This window comes from Pleurodeles waltl, chromosome 5, assembly GCF_031143425.1.
Source record: "Pleurodeles waltl isolate 20211129_DDA chromosome 5, aPleWal1.hap1.20221129, whole genome shotgun sequence".
Classification (NCBI taxonomy): domain Eukaryota; kingdom Metazoa; phylum Chordata; class Amphibia; order Caudata; family Salamandridae; genus Pleurodeles; species Pleurodeles waltl.
Window position 1 is genome coordinate 120,920,336 of NC_090444.1, and position 14,829 is coordinate 120,935,164.

Consider the following 14,829-nt stretch of genomic DNA (forward strand, 5'->3'; position numbering starts at 1 on the left):
GAAATGATTTACCAGTGTGAAAAATATACACATACTACTAGGGTGAGAGCTTGATCATGAATAACAAATGACAGCAATTAAACAGGAGCCATGAGTGCTTATGGTACAAACCTCTCATTGCCACTATGTGTTCTCTGAATCCCAGATATGCTTCCCATGGCTACACTAACAGTGGATTGATATTGGTCAGAAGCACTAAAGATAATACCTCACAAGGGAAATATTGTTATGGAGGGAGACATGGACTGATGAGCAGCAGGACTGGAGGATTTCTAGGATTGGACCATGTTTCGATTTACAAATCGGGGACACACTTACACAAGAGGCCATCAAAAACATAAGGATGCACTTCTCAAGCTTATTCCATTAGAGGCAAAATTCCCATTGATAAATCAGATACTAAACAAGCATTGGTATAGACACTTTATTCTCGCCTTTGGGACGTTCTTAGTGTTAAGCCATGCAGCACATTATCCTGGATGCTGTGCCACCAGGGACTGAATAGTGGTGGTAGTGTGGAACCCAATTATGCAGCACGTTGACTGTATTATATGGCAAGAAAAGGCAAATTATGTGGAAAAATGCTGCACATTTTCTGATAGTATTACTTCATCTTTTTGTTATTTTTACTCCTGTCAAAACTGTCTGGGCAAAGCTTTCATCTCGTAAGTACCAGTGTAACACCCAAACAAAACAATAAACAACTGACAAGTGATCAGCCAACCTTTGTGAAGTACCTTCCACTGTGCAGCAACACGTATTGCTGTGTTTTAACTAACTTTTGATCGTTCTGAGGTAGAAGCAGGAGTTTTTGGTAAAATCTGCATATTATGCAACGTATGATGAATTAGGTGGCAAAAAGCCACGATTATCTGGAAACGCTACAGATCAAACCTGCATAATTCCAATGGCCCTGCCTACAGTCGATATAGCGGGATATATAAAAAATATGTATTGCAGAGAAAAAGTTATGTATTGATGAAAAGCACAATGACACTCATTTATTTGGGTCACGTGAAGGAGACCGGATATTGCAAGGAGTACGCGATCTCTGCACGGTCACTTCTCTTTAAAACACGTAACATAAAGGAAAGTGAAAGGACGATGTTTATTGTGACTCAGACCATGGGCAAGGCTTCTCCAGTCACTGAAAGAAATAGCAGTTAAAACTGGCTGGGCGGAGAAGCTTAATACGAGGCAGAAGCTTGCTCTTCTGTGCCATTTCGCCTCACAAGCTGCAACCCAATCCCCAACCAGGAAAAACAGCTACAGTCTGGTTACACTAGCCTTGGGATCCCAAGTAGCAGAAAGCAGGCTTCAAAGAGTTTAAAGTTAGAAGTTTGTGTGTGCTGAATGAGGCAGAAAAGTAGCTCAGCAAAAGACGGACACGGCATTCAGTCTACGAGTAGTCCACCAGCCTCAGTAGGGGCCATCCATCTCGCCTAGTGCATTCCACTATAAAGTTCTCTTTGTTAGTGTTCTTTGTGAAAGCTTTATTGTGTGCATTTGAGTTGCTTCCGTTAACAACTCAAAACAATGAAATGGATAAGTATTATAAACTGAGTAGCTACTGAGTCAACCGCCCTGAAAGAGCAGTGAGCCTTGCAATGTTTGGCAAGCACACACCAAATGCCAATACCACACGTCATCTGCAACACTGAGTTCCCGGTTGGGCTTTGTATTTATCAGCATGATGCATCCTGGGAGCCGTAGTCCAAGATCACCATGATTAGAACAAGTAACGCGGCCGAGTGGTGAGGGATGCGAACACCAGGCACAAGGAGGGGTAGGATGGGGAGGGGCATGTAGCGACATGGGAAGAGGTGGTAGGTGCATTAAAACTCAATCAGCTACAGTAACATGGCGGGAGGGGTGAGGGATGAAGACCATGCCTACAGTCGATTCAGCTGGATATATAACAAGCTGTACGGCAAGGACAGGACTGATGCACCATATGCATATCTTTAAATTGAAATATTGCCAGAGTGGAGTCATGAGCAGAGCACTGGGATGGCAGACCACTATCTGTGGAGTGAAGAGATAGCTCGAGACTGTGGGTGGGTGGGGAGGGGTGTGTTTAGTAGGCGGCACAGTTAAAATGTGGTTAGCATAGCTCATTACTCGGCTCTGCCCGGTGTGCTCGGAAATACAGAGAGAAAAATAAACTGCATTGTGCTAGACTTTTCTTTTAGTTGATTTACCTTAAGCGTGTTAAGAAGCGTGTGTTGGCAAAGCATTTTAAAAAATCAGGGTAACGATGGTGCTGCACTGTTGCAGGAACAACATACCGGAGCTCAGAGTGAGAGGGAAAAAACTGTTGCAGAAAAAGACCACGTGAAGACGACAGCATAAACAAACAGAAGTTAGGCGCTGCTCCATAGGAGGCTACAAATGACAAGAAGGCTGGACAAAGAAGAAGGATTAACCACTAGCGATGAAGCCTTTTTGAAGCAACTGAAGTGAAGAGTAAAAAGGCAGTGGGTGGGCTGTAAGCCCACAGACTGAATACAGCATATCTTGAAAGACAGTACATGCGCTGCCAAGTCTCGACCTAAAAAAGTGTCCAAAGTCTGTAGGTCACATTTGTTCAACATCCCTGACCCGTTTACAAAACTGCTCAGACTAATAGGAAGGTTGACTTGGAGATTTAACTGAGGTGGGATGGAGGTAAGCTAGAATAGTACACAAAGAGGTTGTTATTTCTGCACAATTGGCCTGAACCAATTACCTACTTACTTCGCAATAATTGCATTAGACTGACCAACATGACATTGCCCAAGTTTCCTTGGGATCAGTCTCCTTGCTGGAACTCACTAACACAGGCACTCAGAAGTCAGGAGAACTTCCTTCAGTTTGCAAAAATACACAGATTCACGCTCTCCCCCAATTTGTCTCTATGTCCCCAGTTTAGAAAAAAAACACAAGCTTCTCCTGATCTCCTAATCTGTCCCTATTTCTCCAGTTTGGGAAATAAAAAATATTTGCTCACTCTCCCAATCTGTACCTATGCACCTACACCCCCAGTTTGGAAAAAAGAAATCCTCTCAATCTCTCCATTTGTCCCTATTCTTCCAGTTTGGAAAAAAAATGGATTCTCTCACTCTCCCAATGCATCCCTATTCATCTAGTTTAGACAATAACTAAAGATTCTCTCACTCTCCAAAATTATGACTATTCAAAAAAGCTTTACCTGCTAAGTCTGACGTGAAAGACTTCAGTCACCTAACCTTGTTATATACACAATCTGACAGCTGTGGGGAGTGTCAGGCTATGTCAAAATATTAAATAAATGTAGAAATAACCAAGTTTTACAAAAATATAAAGTGAATGTGGTTGAATTATTGTACTTTGACAAAAACATGCATTTTTCTGATGTATCACAAACAGTTCTGATGCATCATATGAACACTCAAACCTCAAGTTCTCTTTAAGCGCAACTTTTTCTCAGCATGGACTGTTTGCATGTGGATACATTTCTGCTTGGGGTACTTCTTTATTCTGGAACATGCCTCCGTTTTCTCCCTTTGGTGTACTGCCCTAGTTCCTAGAGCTAATTGGGCCAGTCCCCTTTTCCTGCACCAGTTGTCTTATTTGGCTTGTAGTGCAGTGTTGCTCCCTGGTGGGACCTTAAGCATCCAGTCATTTTTGACTATGAAGCCTAGGGATGTGTGCTTTCTACTAGTCCCTGATGAAGTGTGCGTTCGTTCGGCCATTCCTTGGTATGTCCCTTGCTACAATACCAATCAATCCGTTTACTTCATCTCATGTATCATCATAATTCAAAACAAATAGGTTTTCAATGCAAATAATTGCTCTGTTGCCTCTGCTTGGTCTCTGTCTGATCACTGCACAAATGAAACGTCCAAATACTGAACCGCCCAGTATAATTCAGAATGGAATTTGAAAATAACAAATGTCATAACTCGTGCTCTTGTAAGTATTTGATGCGCCTGTAAGTCTGCAATCTGTCAGCAAGTGAGATGCGTGCGGAGCTCAGGCTCTGCGCTTCTGTCGGGGTCATTGAGTGATACAATGGCTGCTGTGTTGTTAAATTCCTGGCTCTGGGCGGTGCAGCTGCGCCCACAGATACTAATGGACGGACGGTGTGGTGCTCTCAGCTTCAGAACCTCTCAGGCCCCGAGGAATTCCAGGGCTCGGAGCTGACATTCCGTGCAGCTTCGAGGCCTGCACGAAGGACCCTCGACTTCCGCATTACAGCCGAACGCCCTGATTGGCACGGAGGCCGCACAGCTCCCGGGAGGACCGGGCGTCTCCGGTGTGTTTTGGGACGTATTGATGCGCGTACACACATGCTCCTCACATACATGTATGGTGCACACCTGTGTCGCACGGCAAGGTTAAAAAACTTGGAAAAAATGTAGACGAAACTTTTCCCTCTTGTCCCTTTCTTGGAAAAGTCCGACTATGAACAGTCTTGCTTCCCAATACCCACTGGGAATTTTTTAACGTCTACAGCACATTTACACCTGGTTCACTGAGGTGCCAGTATGAAAAGCAGATACATGTGGGAGAGTAGTCGCTGTGCACGAATATCCACGAAATTATCACTTTGTGGGTGGTACCCTTATCTGCACTGAATTTTTCTCACCACCCACTTGACAATTCCGTGAGAACGTCCACAATTACAGTCCTAAGTGGCCGTCACCAATGTGGAAAATCCGCAGGTGCCACTGAAATTCTGCGTGCGACACCTATGCATGTGAACCTTGTTTTGTGCACCACCCAGTGGGATGTGCGGGGATACTTTCCGTCATTTGAAATGCATAGGACAAAGTTACATAATGGAACATCTTTGTAATGCAAGACAAAAACCAGCGATAGTGATGTTTCAATAAAGGCCGCTGATATTCTCATCAAAAGACAACTTTGCGTATACTAAAGACTCTGTCCTCCTAGTCGGCTATTACATCTTTAAAAGCGGAGGATGGAGACTGGTCAGAAAGGAGTTTTCAGATGTGACAGAGTAACCTGCAAACCAATCGTAACCACAAGCTCGACAACCTGAATGCTTATTGGCAGAACTTAAAATTTCACTTTCTCAACAACCACGGGTCTCATTCTGAGTGACACAGAAGTGAAAAACTGAAAACAGACAGTTCTTGGGACACATTTTTCACAATGTGTATACTGCACTGGTTCTTGACCTCTGCATGGGCAATGTCCTTCCGGTCCAGTGTGGAGGAAATTGAAAAGCTAAAACAGAGCAGAAGTGGGGAAATACTGTGTACAAAACAAGTTGACAGGACTGCTTTATTAGATTATTCCCAATGCCACAAATACATAATCACGTGCAAAAAGCAATTTGGTGCACAAACCTTATCTTACCAGGCAGTGTTTGCACTGATCACTGACTGCTGTGCAGTCAGACTGAGATTGCAAGGATAACATGCAGTTCATTGGATCTGATCACAAAATCACCCATTTTATGGACTTTATCTAAAGTTTTGTTTTCCGTGCAGTTTCCGCCTTCACTTGGATGACAGAAGCCTCTTGACTGACCAAAACCCCATCTAACCAGCACAGACATCTAGGAAGACCAAGAATCGGGTTTATTTTGGTTTAAAGTCATTTACTGAGATTTAAGGCTTAAAAAATAAGTTAATAAACTCTAAAAAACACAAAGTAACAAACAGGCACTCCCACACCCTGAATGGCCAAAAGTGCTGCTTTCTTCTTCCGAAAAAGCTGAAACCACACTGGATAAGGATCCGCATTAAACCAGATGTTCACGAATCAAGAAAGGTGAAAAAGGGACCTGGCCCGGGCTCCCTGGGAGACCAATCTTCCTAATAAAGGCAAAAAAGAAGCAAAGGGGGCAAGATCCAGATCTATCTACTGGGACGTGCCTCAAATAGATGGGCAAGGCTAGGTGACACAGTTCCGGTTGCACTTCATATAAATATTATCATACGTTGCCTGTCTAACATGTCATGTCTGAAAATTTAACATACATTGTCTATGGAGAAGATGAAAAATGAATATGCTAAAAGCTCATGGCGACCCAACGGGAACTACACTAAACAGGAGAAAGTGCAACTACAGCAAATATGATCTCACTAGGGAAGTCAAGAGGGTTAAAAGTGCAGATCCCACAGGCACAGGTAGGACAGCATCGATTACAAGGTGTAGTGTCCACCCAAGTGGCAGGAAGCACTTGTTGCAGAACACCTGAAAATTGACAGGCATGGCTTTAGTAAAGACCTTTTCCTACCGGGGTGGGTGGTGGCCATACAGCCGTCTGTGTGCTTGGTGCTAATGGAGGAGGCGCAGGGAGGCCAGTCTGCGAAGAATGCAAGGGGTCAATGCCGAAGACTGAGGCCTCCTCATCTGTCAGTTGTAAGCCTCTGCTCCTGCAGTCATCAAATGTTGGCGTTGATAATGAGACCTTTTGGCCACTGATCACTAGTGACATGGATCCTTCAGCATGCCCCTCCACACATGATTATTATGACACACACTGGGCAGCTTTCATATGATGCTCAGTAGGTTAAGGACACAATGGCTCTTAGTTCTAGCTGTGCATCTGTTGTACACTACCACTTGTAAACAGCTAGGTTTCTGCAGAGGCCTTCTGTACATCGCAGTTATTTGGGTTGGGATGTGATAAACACAGCCTTCCCATTTGTGGTTTAATTCTTTTGGCAAGCTTGAAAAACACTTCCCCACCCCTTGTCCTTTTTTCTTGGACAAAGCCACACACCACCCAAATGAACAAATAAATATGCGGTAGCAGACACACAGACAGACATGAAACACACCTACTTAACCTTACTTTTTTAAGACTACAGATGCCACACAATGGAATATATATATATCAATATATATAGAAAATGTCACTTACCCAGTGTACATCTGTTCGTGGCATTAGTCGCTGCAGATTCACATGCTGTGCACATCCCGCCATCTGGTGTTGGGCTCGGAGTGTTACAAGTTGTTTTTCTTCGAAGAAGTCTTTTCGAGTCACGAGATTCGACATACTGTGTGTTTTCGGTGGGACTGTTGGAGGGAATTCTCGAAATTCTATGCAATAACCATACTGGATAATTGCTAGTACCCAAGTATCTGTTGTTATCTCCTCCCAATGTTTGTAAAATTGGCTTAATCTTCCCCCCACAGGTGTTATGTGATGGGGATGGGTGACTTGTGAGTCACTGCTTATTTTGAGGACTTTTGGGGCTTTGGAATTTTCCTCTACCTCTTTGGAATTGTCCCCCTCTATATTGCCCCCGAAAACTTCCCCGCTGATATTGGCTTTGGTAAGTGGGCCTTGTTTGTGATGTTGTGGTTTCTGCAGGTTGTCCTCGAACCCCTCCCCTAAAAGGTGTTTTGCGAAAGGTGCCTCTGCTCTGCGGGGAGTAGAGTGCGCCCATGGCTTTTGCCGTATCAGTGTCTTTCTTGAGTTTCTCAATAGCAGTGTCGACTTCCGGCCCAAACAACTGCTGTTCATTAAATGGCATATTTAGCACAGCTTGTTGAATTTCTGGCTTGAAACCTGACGTGCGGAGCAATGCGTGCCTTCTTATTGTTATTGCAGTATTTACTGTCCTTGCAGCCATATCTGCTGCATCCATTGAAGACCGTATCTGATTATTAGAGATACTTTGTCCTTCTTTCACCACTTGTTGTGCTCTTTTTTGGAACTCCTTGGGTAAGTGTTCTATCAAATGTTGCATCTCATCCCAGTGCGCTCTGTCATATCTTGCCAAAAGCGCTTGTGAATTGGCAATGCGCCATTGGTTTGCTGCTTGTGCTGCAACCCTTTTGCCTGCAGCATCAAATTTGCGACTCTCTTTGTCTGGAGGTGGTGCGTCTCCCGAGGTATGAGAGTTTGCTCTCTTACGAGCTGCCCCGACAACTACTGAGTCTGGAGTTAACTGCGTTGTAATATAAACAGGATCTGTTGGCGGTGGCTTGTATTTTTTCTCCACTCTTGGAGTTATGGCTCGGCCTTTAACAGGATCTTGAAAGATTTGTTTTGAATGTTTTAGCATTCCTGGGAGCATAGGTAGTCTTTGGTGCTGGCTATGAGTGGAGGTTAGCGTGTTAAACAAGAAGTCATCCTCAATTGGTTCTGAATGCAAGGTGACGTTATGGAAAGCAGCTGCCCTTGCGATCACCTGTGTGTAAGATGTACTGTCCTCAGGAGGGGACGGCCTGGTAGGGTACGAGTGTGGGCTGTTGTCCAATACTGGAGCATCGTAAAGGTCCCATGCATCGGGATCATCTTGACTCATGGCAGTATGAGTCGGGGAGTGCATCAGTGGAGGAGTTGCTACTGGTGATGTGTGCACTGATGGTGGTGGAGAAGGTGGTGGAGTTATTTTCTTTGCCACCTTTGCCTGTGGCTCCTTGTCCTTTTCGTGAAAGGCAAGTTTTCTTTTTATTTTAATTGGAGGAAGAGTGGTTATCTTCCCTGTGTCTTGATGAATGTGGAGCCTCCTTTGAGTATAGTCTGGCTCTACAGCTTGAAGTTCCTCTCCAAATCTATGTTTTTTCCATTTGGGAGGGCAATCCTTGTTCCTCTGTATAGGAACCTGTTTTCGGCTCCGAGGCTGGATGTTTCGGAACCGAAACTTTTTCGGAGGTCTTTTTAGGCTCTGAAGAAACCTTTGTAATTTTCGGCGTGGTGGTGTCTCGATGCCGAATTTGTTCGGTGCCGCTGTGACGGTGCCGAAATTTCTCAGAGCTGATGTCTCGGGTCCGAGATTGCTGTGTGGCGGTATCTCGACCAGAGTCGGATGACTTCGACACCAGCGTGCCCTTTTTCGGTGCCTTGGCTCGGTCACCGCTTGTTTGGGTTAAGCCATGGCCTGTTGGCGGTGGCGTCCCCTGGGCTTTTGTTGACTTCTCGTGAGTCTTATGTTTCAACGTCTTACTCACGGTTTTTGGCGTTTCTTCGGCCTCGAGGTCTTCCGAGTCCGACTCTTGGATAGAGAAAGCTTCCTCTTCTTCCTCGAAACGCTCTTGTTCTGTCGGCGTCGACGCCATCTGCAGTCTTCTGGCTCTTCGGTCTCTTAACGTCTTTCTGGACCGAAACGCTCGACAGGCCTCACAAGTATCTTCCTTGTGCTCTGGGGACAAGCACAAGTTACAGACCAGATGCTGATCCGTATACGGATACTTGTTATGGCATTTTGGACAGAAGCGGAATGGGGTTCGTTCCATCAGCCTTGAAATCACACGTGGCCGGGCCGACCAGGCCCCGACGGGGGAATCGAAAAAACCCCGAAGGGCCACCGGAACTCTTCTAAATTCGGTGTCGATCTGTTGTAACTAACCCGATACCGAACGCAAACAATACCGACGTCTTTTTCGAGATTCGAACTAACTTTCCGACCCGAAACACGGAGCGAAAAGGAACACGTCCGAACCCGATGGCGGAAATAAAACAATCTAAGATGGAGTCGACGCCCATGCGCAATGGAGTCGAAATGGGAGGAGTCCCTCGGTCTCGTGACTCGAAAAGACTTCTTCGAAGAAAAACAACTTGTAACACTCCGAGCCCAACACCAGAGGTCGGGATGTGCACAGCATGTGTATCTGCAGCTACACATGCCATCGAACATATATATATATGCGTTAAAAGACATGCCACATCGCCACCTCACCTTTATCCCTTTCCTTGGACTCACAAAAATCCAGATAGCACACATCACCCAAAGGAAAAGATAAATAATCATGCGGTAACAGACAGTCCTGACACAGCTCCCTAACCTTACTTCTCATTGGCCTCTGCACAAAGACCGGAGAGGCCATACACAACCTACATCAAAAAATAGACATGGAGACCTTACAAAACATTCTTAAAACTTACGTTTGTCCCTGTGAAATTGTTGTTGAGGAGATAAGAAAGCCTATAATCAGAACACTGACAGAATTAGCACCATGCATCTTTTCTTGGACATGATGATTTAATGCTTTCAAATTTGTACCCATGCAGGTGCCCACATTCAAAGACAAATAACACACATAGATAGACGAACGCACACACGCCAAATACTATTTTCACAATTTTTTCTGCCCACGTGCACTCCATCATACACCTTTTGGATGCTTTTGAGCAGCTGGTGAGCAGGGACCTGCAACACTCACGATACTTTCATAACTTTAAGCCTGCCTCTCTATTTGCTTCAGGATCCACGATTTGTATTCTAAGATGCTGCACTTGGGGGTATGTGAGGGAGCTTTATTTTTTTTTAGTGCAGTATAGACAGAGCACAGGGAGTGATTGACAGGCCGTGCACTTGAATGTGCTTATTTTAAATCCAATTGTTTTTAAATGTGTACATCCCCAAAAATGGAAAAATCAAAAACCTAATGTGACTATTGAGATAGAAAGTAGATTATTGTGATTGAGACAGACTGTAGATTAAACATGACTTTTAACTAAGATAAAATTTGGGCACAAGGGAATCGTATTCCAAAACATTTAAACTGATTATTGAAAGGTTACATTGTATTACTCCCTGAATTAATGTCTTTTTCAATGCAACAAGATATCTTATGCACTTCAAAAAGTAAACGGGAAATATTCTGATAACAGTAAACATCCAGTAAAACCTGGCCAAATGTCATGCAAGCTCCAAAACAAATGGCATGCCAACTTGGTAAAAGTTGTCTGTGCTCTTCAAAGTAAGCTTTGGCACATTGTGCCTGCTTGTTCCATTCGGGGCTCTTCTCTCTTTGATCTAGGGCAGTGGTTCTCAAACTTTTGACTTCTGTGGACCCCCATTTTATCATTACTAGGACCTGGGGACCCCCACTGAATCATTATTGGAATAAAGGGACCCTCCAGTGAGTCATTGGGGACCTAAACTGTTAATATTATTTAATTTTCTGAGCAGTCGCGGACCCCCTGAGTAGGCTTCACAGACCCCCAGGGGTCCCCGGACCACAGGTTGGGAACCACTGATCTAGGGGGCCTGCACCATCTCTCTGGTCAAGTTTGCCATATCTTTGGGGCTCGGGAGGGGTAAGGAGAGGAAGTGGACGTAGTCGAGGGTGATAGGCGGTGGAAGGGAGGCAGAGAGAATAACGCACAGCTTTATGGGGAAGAATACACAGAGAGCTTTCCAACCTTGCATCTCTTTCAAAATTAACCATCTAAAATTCCCAGCAGAGAATAGTGGGTCACTTTAGCCAATCAAATCATCACAGTCTAGACTGTGTGTAGTGTGCACTCGTGGGATCCCAGCCATGCAGACACTTCTTTGCCCTCTACAGTGGCGTAGCGTGGGTTGTCAGCACCCGGGGCAAGGCAAGTAATTTGCGCCCCCTAACCCGGGGCAAGGCAAGTAATTTGCACCCCCTAACCTGTGGATTTAGTCTCTTCCAAGATGTTGCGCCCGGTGCGGCCGGCCCCCCTGCACCCCCCACGCTACGCCACTGGCCCTCTATAATGTCACCAACTATCACAATAACAGCAAAGTTAAGATACTAACAGGAAACCCAACCAGCATCAATTTTAGTGATCAATTGTCACAGCGTGTCAAGGAGCGCACGGAACTCAAGAATGAAATAATACAATTCTGTAGCCTTTTGGCAAACTGGAATAAGCAACCAAAGAACACAATGTAGAACAAACACAAAAACAATAGACAACAAGAAGAAGCGCACGTGTCGCCAAGGGACTTCTGGCGGCCTTTAAGGACAATGGCGCAGCACCGACTGCACTCAAGCAACTGGGACGAAGGCACCTACTGGTGGAGGAGTGTTTCAAGTGGATGCCTTCTGCTGATCACTGGCGATCAAATCAAATTTTAAAATTATACGCGTTAGAAGCATCTTGGGCAAGAAAATGACATTTGTTCTATTACTCATGGCAACTGCTTTACCAGTTCCTTCTCCTTGAACACTTCTGCTCCTCCGCTTACGTTTCCTGGAGCACCGTAAACAACCTGATCTGCCCTCAGCCGCATACAATGCCCAAAAATGATTTCAAGTACCTCGGAGCACTTTGCATGATCAAAAGGTCACCTCAATTAAAGCTATACCCTGTTCTGCACATGTACAAATGGGTATTGTGGTACCTGACCTTTTCAAGCAAGGGGGATAATTGATGAGAAAAAAATTAATACAAAATACTCAGCAAGCATCACGTTCTTTGTCGCTTTCCGTCCCCATTAAGCGGCCACGACCCCTTTAAACACTAACAACATTGCTCATTGGCATGTACCTTTGTCACATTGTCCTTTTCTGTTTTAGTGACTCAGAGCTTTAATTAATTAAAAGCCGTTTGCCATGTCTGCTTTTCTAAGGCCACAGCACATGAATGACATTGGACTGTGATTGAGCACATAGTAACTATAACCACCTGCACCCACAACTCAACATTATCACAAAGAGAGCCGTTATGTTCAATCCAAACACACGTCAATACATCAATACAGCAGCCTGGCAGGTGATGCCGCACATCAGCGCGTGGGTCAGAGTGCAGCATTCCGTGGTTTTTGCAAGTTTAAGTCACCATTAACCCGGCACGCAGCCAGCATTTGTACCACCTGACTCAGGGAAGGAAGGAAGGTGTTGGAAACACTGCCCCCCACCGGGGACAGGAAGTCTGCTCTTTGAGCAAGAAGAGGGCTCCTGGTGCTTCAGAAGCGAGGGCCAACGACCACTGGCCAGGCAGAGCTATGCAAGCCAGCTAACATCTGCAGCAGCTACTGAACACACGAGTGCAGCGATAGATGAGGGAAGGCATACCCGTGCCCCCTAGCAAGATACTTGCGGATATGTCTTCTGCAAAGCAATCACCACTACCTCTTCACAGCACAAATATCAGGTACTTTTGGGCATGAATGGCTGCAACCGTTCTCACCTGGTGACAATGCAAGGTCACTTCTAAAATAGCTCCAGCTCGGGTGAGGCATTTTCAAGGCATCTTAAATGATATTACTGAACACTGCAGGTCTGGCCCTTCAGAAACCCCCTACCTCGAATGGACAGAGCAGAGGAAGACGGCCTGACATACCTCCCTGGTATAATAGGGGCAAACACATTGGCTTTATGCAAAAAGACTACATTTCAATTGCAAACAGGAAAAAACTATTTAATTAAGAGATAGGAAGAGGAATGTAATCATTAGGGGCAACTTAAGACCCAAAAAGAAATATATTATCACTAGCAACTATTGATTAGCACATGTCTGTAAAGTGTGTTTAACTCTATCAACAGTGACTGCTGAATGAGATCTCCTTCTCACATCTCAGATAAGGTGGGGGCTCTGCAAACGTAACTGCTCCAGAGAGACTGAAGGTATCAGAATGAGATGGTCCTGGAAATCACTGACCAGATCTCGAATGGTCACAGAGGTGGAACTGAGAAGTCCTCATTCAAAGTCTACTCTAAGGTACACCATTTAAGGAAGAAACAGGAGCTTTGAAAAAGGTGGCCACATTATATCATGCTATGTTATGCTGTACAATGACTTATAAATGTACTTTCACCTAAAGAGGTCCCCTGATGCAGAGGATACACATAAGGAAAATAAATTAACTGTTCTATGAACAGATGCATTTTTAACTTTTTAACAAAAGAGTAAAGGAGACAAGATGAAAACATTTTTAAGGAAGCATGGTTTATAAAGCAGTGGCTAATACCGAGAAGGCTTTGCAATCCAGTTGAGAGGTGTTAAAATGGAGAACCTTTAAAAGAAGTTTGTTTGAAGAGCGAAGAGTTTCAGTAGGGTTGTACATTATGACTTTAGAGCTTAGGGAGCTTGCAATGAATTGATTTAAGCATGAGGAACTTTAGAGTGAAATACAGTGATGAATTGGAAGCCAAAGAAGAGCACACAGCAGACGTGGAGTTAGTTCCTTTGGGGGCATCCAGACCACGCAGAGCAGCTTGGTTCTGGGATCAGAGAGGATGCTTAGGTAGCTTGGGTTACACTAATCTAGCCTTGATCCAATTAAGGCTGAGGCCACTAATTTCCTGCTGTCAAAGGGAAGAAGCTTAGAAATAAGACGAATAAACTGAATCTGAAAGGAATATGATGACACGAATGAAAGGACAGTAGATGTTGTTTGGAAGTTGGAGCCAATTTAAAATCCTAGGCCTTTAACAATATTAAATGGTGCAGAAAAATTACCTAGGGTAAGGAGCCATAGGAATTTTTCCATAACGCTGGATAGCTCCTAGTCACTAACATTACTGCCTCATCTAGGATTAGCTTAAGCAAGTGTTTTTCCATGTAGAATGTCACTTTTGCCATTAAACTGCTTAAAGTACAGTCTGTTTGCAGATGAAAACACAGTATTGTCAGCTTAGGTGAAATGATAAACACCAAAGGAACTGACTCGCACCGATGGAGGCTGCACATAAAAACTGAATAAATGTGGAGAGTGGGCAGAACCTTGAGCACCTTCACAATGTAGAGAAAATTGTTCAGACGGATAACATCCAAGTATCACTCTTTGCAGGTGATTGGATAGAAGGAAGAAAACCCCTGATGCACCGTCCTCTGGATGTATACTGTTTATCTGTTCTGCAAGATCTTGTGGTTGACCATGTCAAATGCATTTGAGAGGTCTAAAAAAATTAGAGCATTTACACTGGTGCCATCTGCAGCCATCCGCAGATCATTTAGGGCCGATACCATCACCAACTGTGTCCCCCAGCAAGGCAGAAGCTAGCTTAGCATCATGAAGCAAGAATCTGGTTTCCAGAAGAGAGCATATTTCTTTTGAAGACAAGTGAGTCTAATATTTTAGATACTGCAGAAAGAACTGTACTAGGCTTGTATTTAGCGGTGTGGGAAACTACTAATGCTTTTTTTTAATTTTTTTTATCGAAGAAATAATTGTGCCC

General features: G+C 44.4%; 1 protein-coding gene across 2 annotated transcripts in view; it reads right to left on the minus strand.

The window, feature by feature from the left end:
- Nucleotides 1–14,829, minus strand: part of ELP3 (elongator acetyltransferase complex subunit 3) — a 709,210-nt gene that overhangs the window by 175,475 nt on the left and 518,906 nt on the right. The gene's annotated exons all lie outside the window — the stretch shown is intronic.